The sequence below is a fragment of the Salvia miltiorrhiza genome, chromosome 5 (genome assembly GCF_028751815.1).
Source record: "Salvia miltiorrhiza cultivar Shanhuang (shh) chromosome 5, IMPLAD_Smil_shh, whole genome shotgun sequence".
In the NCBI taxonomy this organism is placed as follows: domain Eukaryota; kingdom Viridiplantae; phylum Streptophyta; class Magnoliopsida; order Lamiales; family Lamiaceae; genus Salvia; species Salvia miltiorrhiza.
In genome coordinates, this window is record NC_080391.1 from 23880919 (window position 1) to 23893578 (window position 12660).

General features: G+C 35.8%; 1 long non-coding RNA gene across 1 annotated transcript; it reads right to left on the bottom strand.

Annotated features, from left to right (window-relative positions):
• Positions 1-8303: 8303 nt before the first annotated feature.
• On the bottom strand, positions 8304-9205 carry LOC131024146 (uncharacterized). The gene is made up of 2 exons (XR_009101658.1): positions 8729-9205; positions 8304-8631 (listed from the first exon to the last, which is right to left on the bottom strand). It is a non-coding gene; the product is annotated as an uncharacterized LOC131024146 (long non-coding RNA).
• Between the last annotated feature and the right edge of the window lie 3455 nt (positions 9206-12660).

Consider the following 12660-nt stretch of genomic DNA (forward strand, 5'->3'; position numbering starts at 1 on the left):
AAAGTAGAGAGGGAGTTAGGTTTTACCTGGTTCACGGCGGCGGCACCGCGATGGTTGCTTCGCCGGAGGCCGAGAGAGGGAAAGGGAGAACAGGGACAGCGGTGGCGCACCGCGGTGGTTGCGTCTGCCGCCTTGTCTCGGCAGTCTAGAGAGAGAGAGAGATGAACGATTGAGAGAGGAAGGAGAGAGAGGGTTCAGAGAGACGGGATGCCCAGAGAGGGAGAGCTGAGCCGCTCGCCGGCGGCGACGGCGCCGTTGAACGGCAGCGGCGGCGGAGGACAATTCGTCCGAGAGAGAGAGAGAGTGTTGGGGAAGGAGGCTGATGTGTGTGTTTGAGTGTGTTTAGTGTGTGTTTTAATTAGGTTTAGAATTAAAAGTGGGCTTGGGCTTTTATTTAAGTTGATGGGCTTCTCTTATTAAAGAATTTGGGCTCGGCCCTTTTACCAAATATCTGATAGACTTTTATTTAATGGACTTGGGCCTATTTTAAATTAATTGCTTGGGCCTTTATTAAATAAATTGAATGGATCTAATTTATCTAATTAATTTGGGCTTATATCCATTTAAATTATTTGAGCTCTTAATTATTAATTTAAATTGAGCTTGATTAATTTAATTATATATTAACCTTTAAATTAATTATTTAAATGGAGTCCTTTTATTTCAATTATTTATAAGCGGTCTTTAAAATAAAATATTTTTGAGTTAAACTCTTAATTGTTGAATTCTTTTCAAATGACTTATTAATATGGATTATTTGAAAAAGATTAAATTATTTTATGTATGAGAAAGCATGATCTATGATGATATAATTTGTCTAGATGTTATTATATGATTTGTTTTTAAATGACGGAATATTTGACTTGATGGCGTGAGTAGAACGAGTTAGGATTGATGCGCATGTTGATGTTCGAATAAATAGTTTCGAACCTAAATGCTAGTTATATGATAAATGTTTTGTGTTTAAGGTTTTGAACGAGATAAGATTAATATGGATGCTAGAACCCTAAAATCATTAAAGGAGATAGTTTAGTTTAGAGACCTATCTTCCTTTCTTACACGACTTTCTTCTCGAACTTATCGACTCTTCGTCAATAAAGGTCCAGACGGGAAGTGAAAGCTAAAGAAGGAGGTAACTCTACGCCCCTAGTGGGAACGGAATGAGGTGGGCTTTCTTAAAACACGTATATAGAGATCCCCTGGATACAGGCCTCTTGTACGAAATGAAATGAATGACATAGTATAACTGTGATATTTCAAATGATAAATGATTATTATGAAATGAAATGTTTATGGAAATGATTAAATGATAAATGGTTCTTATGAAATGAAAAGAAATGTTTATGAATGATTGTCTGCCAAAAATATTTATGTTTTATGTATGTATCCTATCTGTGTTGGTTCGCCAACTATAAAGGAAATCGAATTCGGACCCTACGCTAGACGAAGGTTTGCTAGTAAGGGTTAACGTGTACACTCATGGAGACTGTGTGTCGCTTGCGACCGGTCTTAGCGTCTGTGGAAGGAGGCCTCCTTCCCGGCGCGTAAAAGGAACAGATATGGATCATATAGACTGAAAATGGGATGCGCATCCAACTTTATGAAATGAAAGAAAATGTTTAGTAAGCACGGGTCCTTCAAGTAAAACCCTGTGTGTTACTGTTGGCAGTACAATAAATTATATAAAATGTTATGTTTCCGGCATATGTTCACTGAGTATTTTTACTCAGCCCTGCATGTTGTTTTCCCTAATGTGCAGGTTGAGCGGGTGATGGAATGGAGTGGAGTTGAGCGGATGTACCTTTTGACATAGAACAATAATGTAACCTTGAGTATACATCTTCATATGTATAACTCACACGTATTTCCGCTGCAAGATACTCTGATTATGTTAAGGTTTTTATTTTAAGTATGATACTCTTTTGTTGGTTAATCCACTTTGACGGGCCTTCCTGAACGAATGTCTTGTTTTTGCCCAAGTGATCAGTTATGATCCTAGTGTTATATAATAATTGTCTCTTTTCGTAAAATGTTTGATTGTTAAGTAAATGCCCCTTTCTTTCCCCGCTTCTTAATCCCCTTCCCGAGTCATAACCCCGGTTAAACCATCCTTAGGGATTGCGGGCTGTGACAGAGTGGTATCAGAGCAGTTCGTTTGCTCTGGCCCAAAATTTTTTTTCTTCAAAAGCCAAGTCTAGATCGAGTCATTTGACTTAAATGAATCTTATGACACCGCTCAACGCTCCATTGCATCACGCTAAATCAGGAAAAAGGTAACTGTAGTTTCAATCTTTTGATAGTGTTATGGTTTTAAACAGTTGCAAGAACATGATTGTGAAAGATATGCTATGAATGAATGTTGAATGATTTACGTTGGTATGACAGATTTGATACGTACTATGTTGATACGATTCGAGGAATGAATGATAATGAACACGTTTTCAAGGAATGTAGATTGTTATAAGTTTTATGATCACATTTGCAAAAGAACATAGATTGATGGATTTATAGGGTATCCCTATAACCTAGATGCTTGAGAATGACGAATCAGAAAATGATTGAACACCTCGAGTGTTTTGGTTTCCTTCGGGAGACTGTAGTTTCGTTGAAACTCAAAGATACTGAAAAGATACGTGCCACGTTGAAAGTAAGTCAACAAAAGGTGGCAAGAGACAACTTCAAGATGGGCGTTACACCACGAAGGTTTTTAAGCATAGTCTCTACGTTCGATAGTTCACACATGACGGAACATCGAATTAACTTTGTTTCATGATGAGTTATAGAAAGAATATGGTTGGACTGTTACATTACTATGTTGTAATATATCTACTTATGGAAGAATGTTGAACGTTCAGAATATAAGTCTAAGAGATAGGACCCTATGCTTCAACTATTAGCTTACTGTTACGAACTTAAGTTTTGTTATGTATAGTATGATGAGAATTTAGAAGACCCAGAATTACCAAGTTCGGGATGATGTTTCCCGTGTAATTGGGAAGTGATTATGTTGGACCTGGCCAGTCCACATGATCCAAATCTCAGTAGACGTCTTTTGGGTTTATAAACCCCTGTATTTCAACTTCAGTTTAAAAATCAGATGGGTTCTCACTCTAGGTCATTTTGTTTGACCTGGTAGTTACTCCTTTCTACCCTCTGGTTATTTATTTGAGTCTCTTGAACAAATTTTCTGCAACACTTTATTCTGATATCATTTGAGATTTGAGTTTTTACAACTTTTGAGTTGCCCTAGTAGATTCTTTTGAGGTATACGACTAAGAAGTGTTAGTATATTGACTTAGTAAGTCACCCAAACTATAGCTTGGTTAATTGTCCATCAGTTTGTGTCTAAAATTAGTTGACATTAGTTCTTCTCCTATGATTATTATCAACCATACATTTTGTTAGCAATTTATAGTACAAACCGTAAGGTTTGAGAATAAGGACTTGAGTTATTTTGTCTATGCTGATTTCACGATGGAATCATGGAAAAGTGTTACGCATGTGATATGAGAAAAGGAATGTATTGATGATCGTTTTTCTTTGAAAAAAATAGAATATCTGGTAGATGAGAAGCTAGAAACGAGATGGGGACAAAAATGAACCATTACGAAAGATGGATGAACTTTTTTCTCGAGTAAAGCTTGTTATAGCTATGAAACCAAGAATCCAGTTGAGGGTAAACTCTAGATTAAGACGATGAAGAGAACCTTTGATTTTTTTTGTACCGCACAAAAAAAAAAAAAAAAAAAAAAAACGACTTCATGTGTTGCGTTTCAGTTGACTAGATCTACAGATTTTGGTGGGAGGCCAAAAGAAAAGCAATGACTCAAGAATGTTAGCAAACTTGTCTTAGTAAGACTATAAGACGGACACATATTACATATTTTTTTTAATATCTGCGATAGGAGGAGAGAAACGAAAATGTTCAATCTAAAGCAAAACAGGATATCTATGACCTAGTATGACCACATTTGTTGTGGCATGTCCGTTATACCCCACAATAGGTGGACATCAATGAAAAGATCCCGAAGAAGTTTCGCCCTGGCCTAAAGTATGAGATAAGAATGGCACTCGCCAACTACGATGAGTTTACGTACTTTGAATTGCTCAGCAAAACTCTAGACGCTAAGGTAGTTATGCCCGGGGATCAACCGTCACAAATACAAACTGAACAAAGCGATCAAGACATGAAAAACTTTTCACCCATAGAAGGAACGACGATAGTGACACGTAGTTATATAAACCTGTAATTGAATGTAGGATCACTTAAGGTGGTAGCGAATAACTTGATGTTATACCAATATGGAACGTAGATGTAACCCTAAGAATGGACTGGTTAGCTGAGAACTATATGCTATGATTTATGCAATGAATGGGAAATCTCCTTCAAACCTCCAGGAATAGACGCTTTAAGTTTTCACGAGATTAGTATAAGGAGCGGATACCAGTTATTTCATACATACAAGCCATAAAGGTGATAAAATAAGAAACATTACCAAGCTTTCCATGTATACCTAAACGGATGAGCTAGCACAGAAAGGACAGTTGAGGACGTAGAAGTTATACGTGAATTTCATTATGATTATCCGGAGAACTTACCAAGACTGCCACCCAATAGATAAGTAGAATTTACCATCGACCTAGTACCAAGATCGACATGTGTATCAAAAGCATCGAACAAGATGACTCCAAAGGAATCGGAGAACCTAAAGATCCAGTTGCAGAAACTACTAGACCTAAGTTAGATCATGTCTAGTGCATTCCCATCGGAAGCGCATATTTGTATGTTATGAAGAAATATGACACTTTAAAAAGGCGCACAGACAATAGAGCGTGGAACAAATTAATACTCAAGAATGAATATCCTTTACTGAGGGTAGATGAATTATTTGACCAACTCAAAAGTGCAAATGTGTTTTCCAAGATCGATTGAGGATCGGATGTCATCACCCAAGACAACTTTTAGAACGGGTTATGACCACTACAAGTTTGTAGTTGTGCCATTCAGGGTAACAAATGCCCAGATATATTCATGGGCATCATTGATAGAGTATTCCACCTTCACCTGGATAAATTCGTCTTAGTGACTCCAAGAATGAAGATGAACATAAGGAACATTTAGGGACCATGTACACAAGTACTATTGGGTGAACGAATTTATGCCAAATCAGTAGGTGTGAGTTTTGCTCAAGGAAGTGGCATTTTCTGGAACATATTGAATGATTTGAGTTTATATATGTGTTTACATTTATTAAATATTGCACGTAAAATTTACTTAGATTAATTTGAACACCAAGGTTCAAATTTGATGAAGGCCGTGAGTCATAAGGCCAAAGACGAGCGATGCTCGATTTTAGTTGAGATATTTTGAGCATGCCAATGTGTTTAGAATAATTAAAAATATTTGTATTTAAATTTTTGGAATTTATTTCCATTAAATACAAATTTTCTAACTATTCGATGATTTATTAAGTTGAGATATGTGGAGTATGTGAAGTCATGTAAGTGAACTAGCAGTGCATATGAGTTAATGCTATGTTAGTAAGACTATATGAATTATTTGAGTATTTATAAGATGAGCATGATTAGTAAGTTATTGAGCTTTTTGAATTGCATGAGAAATGCATATAAAATGGCTAAGTATGAGAAATTAGTATGGATGAGATTTATTAGTTTAAATGAGATAAATAAATTAGAGAAACATGTTAATTAATTATAGTTGGAATTTAGTATTTAATTACAAAGTCCGAGATTTAATCGAGAACTATGAGCATGATAAATTGTTAAGATATAATTTATTATTTGAGTCTGATATCGATTATGTGTCTAAATGGAGTGAGTGTGAGAGTTATGATTAACGCACATAAATGTTGGTATCTGACACTCGAACAATTGGTGTCGAGTATAAATGATAGTTTAATGATAAAGAGTTTTGATGATTTTGAATTGTAGTGCTAGAGATTCTAAAACCTGATAAGGAATTTGTAGTAGCTGATGAGACAAAGAGGATGGGTTGAACCCGTAAAGGATTATGATTTTGGTATTAACCATCACATGGACAAGACCAATGTAGTAGATGATGCAGTGAGCCTGAAGGTCTCGTCTAAGATAAGATAAGATGATGATAGAAGTGATTAAACCACCCAGCTTGAGGAAAATGGTGGTAGAAGCACGAAGGAAGGATGAGAAGTTACGAGTAAGAATAAGGATAAGAAGTTTCAAGAATTACCACGAGGAATCAAATAATGCTATTTTCTTTGAAGGGAAGATATGCATCTCCATGACAATGAACTTAAGAATAAGATAAAGCCACGGCACCCTTATACTATCACCAGGAAGTACTAAGATGTATTAAGATCTAGAAAAAAAAAAAAAAAAATTCTAGTTAGGAGGAATAAAACGAGATGTAACCTCATTTGTTGAAATATGTCTTGCGTGCTAGCAAGTGAAGGTTTTACAACATATCATATTGTTACTTTGAGTCTTCGAGCTCATAAAGTCAAGCTTAATGTCGTGTTTGGGACAAACCGAGCCCTTAACGAACCAATGGATTTCTTTGTCGAGATGGATTTTTCGAACCCTTCAGACTTAAGCAAAGGTTGTCACGAAAGGGGGCAGTGAATGCCCACATGACTCGAGATTCCATCGATGAATGAATAAAAGTTTATAACGGCGTTTTAGGCTGACTGCCTACATGCTCGAAATGGTTGGTCTCCTTACAAACTATTTAAGTTGCCTTAGGAATGCTTAGAGATATTAGTCGTTATAGTTCCGCTTAAACGACATAGAAATTACTAATAAGGTATGTTGAGGACGACCAAGCTAAACCGGGGTGAAAGCTGAGAACATGTTTTGGCCACTCTTTGTGAGACATATAATACCAGTTATCAATCGACTATCGATAGGTTAGCAAATGAGGCGTTATACGTGAGGAAATATAGATCACCACTTTGTTGGGATGAAATGACTAGATGATTGAAATCATCCGTCAAAATTTGATAGTGAATAAAATAGGGGCCATGATTGACAGAGTCATATGTTGACAAATGACAAATTGACCTATGATGTGAAAGTGGAGAGATAATTTTCATAAAAGTTTCTCCATCAAGAGAAATCATTGGACTCAATGTGAAGGGTAAACCTAAACCCCGTTTTATAGGCTCATACGAGATTGTAGAAAGGATAGGCCCAATAACTTACTGTTTGGCGTTAGCGCTAAGCTTTGAGAATGTGCGTAATGTATCCCATGTGTCGCAATTAGAGAAGAATGTTTACGATTCAAAGCATATGATCCATAAGAACAACATTGTTATTAGTCAATATTTGAGTTACGAAGGAAGATCCAAATCTATCTTAGATCGGGAAGTTCAGGTACTAAGGACTAAGTCGATACCGATAGTAAGGGACCTATGAATATATCATGGTCAAGAATAGACTACGGTCTAACAAGAAAGTGAAGTACTCAGAGTTGTTTTCTGCGGTACAAATTTCGGGACGAAATTTCTTTTAAGGGGGATAGTATGTAATGACCCGACTTTTTATTAAGGATTATATACTTTTAATTACTGATTTAAGGATTGATTATGGTAATTAGGGTTCAGCATCCATTAATAAAATACGAACTTATATGAATTTGATAATTTATATATGTGATGATTTATTTTTTTTATTTTCAATAGATGATGCACTCAAAATATATTTTGAATCCATTAATTTATTGTGGAGAATTTAACACTGAAGTGTTAAATATGAATCTTTTATCGATTGTTTACTTAAGCCCATGAGTAATTTAATTTATGTTAGAAGCAAGCTCAAATGGATTTTATGCTTCAATAAGAATTAGGCTTATATGTCTTAATGTATTTAAATGAGTTTGGAACCATATAATTAATATATTAATCTCTTAGATATTTTAATGATTAAATTTGAATAATCCTAAGCATGCTGAAGAATTTACTACGCATGCTGAAAAAAGTTCTTCAGTCATACAAAGTATGCTGAAGAAATTCCATGTTCACACGATCCTCATCCATCCAAGCCACCCCATTTTTCTTTAAAATCACAGCCACTTTCACCATTGTTTTTCATACTCACCGTCTCCTACGTTCATTCCTCCAACCAAACTTCATGGTAATTATTACAAGTATTTTTCCATCTCATTTCTTTGTCATTTACAGAGCACCTTCTGATATCCTATTATTCATGCTTGTTATGCAGAAACAGTAAATCATTATCTACCAATTCAAGGTTACTTTCTAAATCGAAATACTCCATTTCTTGTATCAAGTTCATAACTCCAAAAGAACCACCAACGCATACAACTGCTCATATTCCTCTTTATGTGCATACAACTTGTGTATAAACTCGTTTTAAACATTGATGTTCGAAAGGCTGAATTTACAAGTGAGGTGTTTATATGCAGTGTGATTAATTGAAGAACAATTAAAGATCTTGACTTTTTACATGGACATATAGAGATAATTACTTCCTGACTATGTATGAATTTTGCTCAAATCATCTATGCTATGACTGAATTTGGGGCTGAGCCGTGTTCTGCATACGTGAGTGATGGAATCAGGGGGCGGCAGCCGCTGCGGCTGCCGGCGGCGGAGCCACAGGGTGGTCTCCGTTCTGCCAAGAGAGAAAGAGAGGAAGGATTTCAGATTTTTTTTTTAATGAAGAAGGTGGTGGGAGAAAATGGAAAGGAGAGAAAGGAAATTAGGGTTACCTGTTTTCAGACGGCGGTCGGCGGCGGAGCCATGGTGGCTCGTCGTCGGCGGCGGCGGCGGTAACGTGATAGCCGTGACGTCGCCGTTGCTCCGATTCAGCCAAATCGGAAGAGAGAGAGAGGAGTTTTCAGTTTTAATTTAAAAGGGGGAAGAAGATGAGGAAAGTAGAGAGGGAGTTAGGTTTTACCTGGTTCACGGCGGCGGCACCGCGATGGTTGCTTCGCCGGAGGCCGAGAGAGGGAAAGGGAGAACAGGGACAGCGGTGGCGCACCGCGGTGGTTGCGTCTGCCGCCTTGTCTCGGCAGTCTAGAGAGAGAGAGATGAACGATTGAGAGAGGAAGGAGAGAGAGGGTTCAGAGAGACGGGATGCCCAGAGAGGGAGAGCTGAGCCGCTCGCCGGCGGCGACGGCGCCGTTGAACGGCAGCGGCGGCGGAGGACAATTCGTCCGAGAGAGAGAGAGAGTGTTGGGGAAGGAGGCTGATGTGTGTGTTTGAGTGTGTTTAGTGTGTGTTTTAATTAGGTTTAGAATTAAAAGTGGGCTTGGGCTTTTATTTAAGTTGATGGGCTTCTCTTATTAAAGAATTTGGGCTCGGCCCTTTTACCAAATATGTGATAGACTTTTATTTAATGGACTTGGGCCTATTTTAAATTAATTGCTTGGGCCTTTATTAAATAAATTGAATGGATCTAATTTATCTAATTAATTTGGGCTTATATCCATTTAAATTATTTGAGCTCTTAATTATTAATTTAAATTGAGCTTGATTAATTTAATTATATATTAACCTTTAAATTAATTATTTAAATGGAGTCCTTTTATTTCAATTATTTATAAGCGGTCTTTAAAATAAAATATTTTTGAGTTAAACTCTTAATTGTTGAATTCTTTTCAAATGACTTATTAATATGGATTATTTGAAAAAGATTAAATTATTTTATGTATGAGAAAGCATGATCTATGATGATATAATTTGTCTAGATGTTATTATATGATTTGTTTTTAAATGACGGAATATTTGACTTGATGGCGTGAGTAGAACGAGTTAGGATTGATGCGCATGTTGATGTTCGAATAAATAGTTTCGAACCTAAATGCTAGTTATATGATAAATGTTTTGTGTTTAAGGTTTTGAACGAGATAAGATTAATATGGATGCTAGAACCCTAAAATCATTAAAGGAGATAGTTTAGTTTAGAGACCTATCTTCCTTTCTTACACGACTTTCTTCTCGAACTTATCGACTCTTCGTCAATAAAGGTCCAGACGGGAAGTGAAAGCTAAAGAAGGAGGTAACTCTACGCCCCTAGTGGGAACGGAATGAGGTGGGCTTTCTTAAAACACGTATATAGAGATCCCCTGGATACAGGCCTCTTGTACGAAATGAAATGAATGACATAGTATAACTGTGATATTTCAAATGATAAATGATTATTATGAAATGAAATGTTTATGGAAATGATTAAATGATAAATGGTTCTTATGAAATGAAAAGAAATGTTTATGAATGATTGTCTGCCAAAAATATTTATGTTTTATGTATGTATCCTATCTGTGTTGGTTCGCCAACTATAAAGGAAATCGAATTCGGACCCTACGCTAGACGAAGGTTTGCTAGTAAGGGTTAACGTGTACACTCATGGAGACTGTGTGTCGCTTGCGACCGGTCTTAGCGTCTGTGGAAGGAGGCCTCCTTCCCGGCGCGTAAAAGGAACAGATATGGATCATATAGACTGAAAATGGGATGCGCATCCAACTTTATGAAATGAAAGAAAATGTTTAGTAAGCACGGGTCCTTCAAGTAAAACCCTGTGTGTTACTGTTGGCAGTACAATAAATTATATAAAATGTTATGTTTCCGGCATATGTTCACTGAGTATTTTTACTCAGCCCTGCATGTTGTTTTCCCTAATGTGCAGGTTGAGCGGGTGATGGAATGGAGTGGAGTTGAGCGGATGTACCTTTTGACATAGAACAATAATGTAACCTTGAGTATACATCTTCATATGTATAACTCACACGTATTTCCGCTGCAAGATACTCTGATTATGTTAAGGTTTTTATTTTAAGTATGATACTCTTTTGTTGGTTAATCCACTTTGACGGGCCTTCCTGAACGAATGTCTTGTTTTTGCCCAAGTGATCAGTTATGATCCTAGTGTTATATAATAATTGTCTCTTTTCGTAAAATGTTTGATTGTTAAGTAAATGCCCCTTTCTTTCCCCGCTTCTTAATCCCCTTCCCGAGTCATAACCCCGGTTAAACCATCCTTAGGGATTGCGGGCTGTGACATATATGTTGCGAAAAAAATGTAATAATGGGTTTCTGAAGTTGTGTTTCTAAAGTTATGTTATCATCCAAACTCTTTCACCTACCATTTGAACCTGTCATTATCTATCACATAAGTGCTTTTCGAATTTCCTCCATATTTGAACCCATTGTTCAATGAATATATATTGGTGTTCAATTTAATACAGTTATGTTCACATTGTTCATGAATTGTGTTCATCAGCAACGTAAGATTGTTCATCAACCATATATGTTGCGAGAAAAATGTAATAATGGGTTTCTGAAGTTGTGTTTTTAAAGTTTATGTTATCATCCAAACTCTTTGACCTACCATTTGAACCTGTCATTATCTATTACATAAGTGCTTTTCGAATTTCCTCCATATTTAAACTCATTGTTCAATAAAGATATATTGGTGTTCAATTTAATATAGTTATGTTCACATTGTTCATGAATTGTGTTCATCAGCAATGTAATATTGTTCATCAACAATATATGCTGCGAAAAAAATATAGTAATGGGTTTCTGAAGTTGTGTTTTTAAAGTTATGATATCATCCAAACTCTTTCACCTACCATTTGAACCTATCATTATCTATTACATAAGTGCTTTTAGAATTTCCTCCATATTTGAACACATTGTTCAATGAAGATATATTGGTGTTCAATTTAATATTGTTATGTTCACATTCTTCATGAATTGTGTTCATCAGCAATGTAATATTGTTCATTGAGTTTGTTCATGCTTCTACACATATTTTGGTTCAAGTGAATAACAATGTGATGCATTTTCATATTGCTTTCAAGGAATAGTCATGTGAAAGAAAAGTTGGTTGTTGTCGTTGATGGTGACATATATATTCAAGGTATAGTGACATTTGTTCAAGAAGACTAAACTGAAAAATCTGAAAGATGTAAAGTGTAAGCACAGAGGGCGTTGGTCTACTAAACCTAGGGAGTCGGTAAATGCTCAAGGGGACGCATTTTCAAAGCTGAATACGCGTACAATCAACATCGATTCTACAGAGTGAATGCAATTGTGTTAAAGATTGAACATTATCATGAGCTATGCGTTGATCGAGATTTCAAGGCCAATTTAGTGTTGCTAATGTCGAACCTTGTGAGTAGTATTTCATCACATGTTCTTGTTATGACCATATAGTATTGACTATATTTTGAATAATATCGCTTTGAACTTAATTAGTTATATTAATAAATTTAGACCCTATTTGCTTCATTATATGTTAAACGTTCATTTTGTTGCATGATCCAAACACATAATTACAAGGTAAAATAGTAACATATTGAATATGTGCATACAGTTATAACAATGTTTGTTGTTGTTTAAATAATATGTATGAGACAATAAATAACGAAATATAGTAAGTTGTTCGTACAAGGTATTATCCGTTCACTGATGAATATGTATATGTATAAATTATAACAAACTAATCTGTGAATCGGATTCAATAGTATAATTTTTTAAAAAGAATAAAGATATTTAAATAAAAATCAAATGTACATTTCAACAATGAAAATAAATCTAATCTCCATTTAACACAAACTTATTATGAAAAAGCAATGCGAAAAAAATACACAATGAAAATAATGTATGTAAATAATGAACAAGAAACTGATTAATA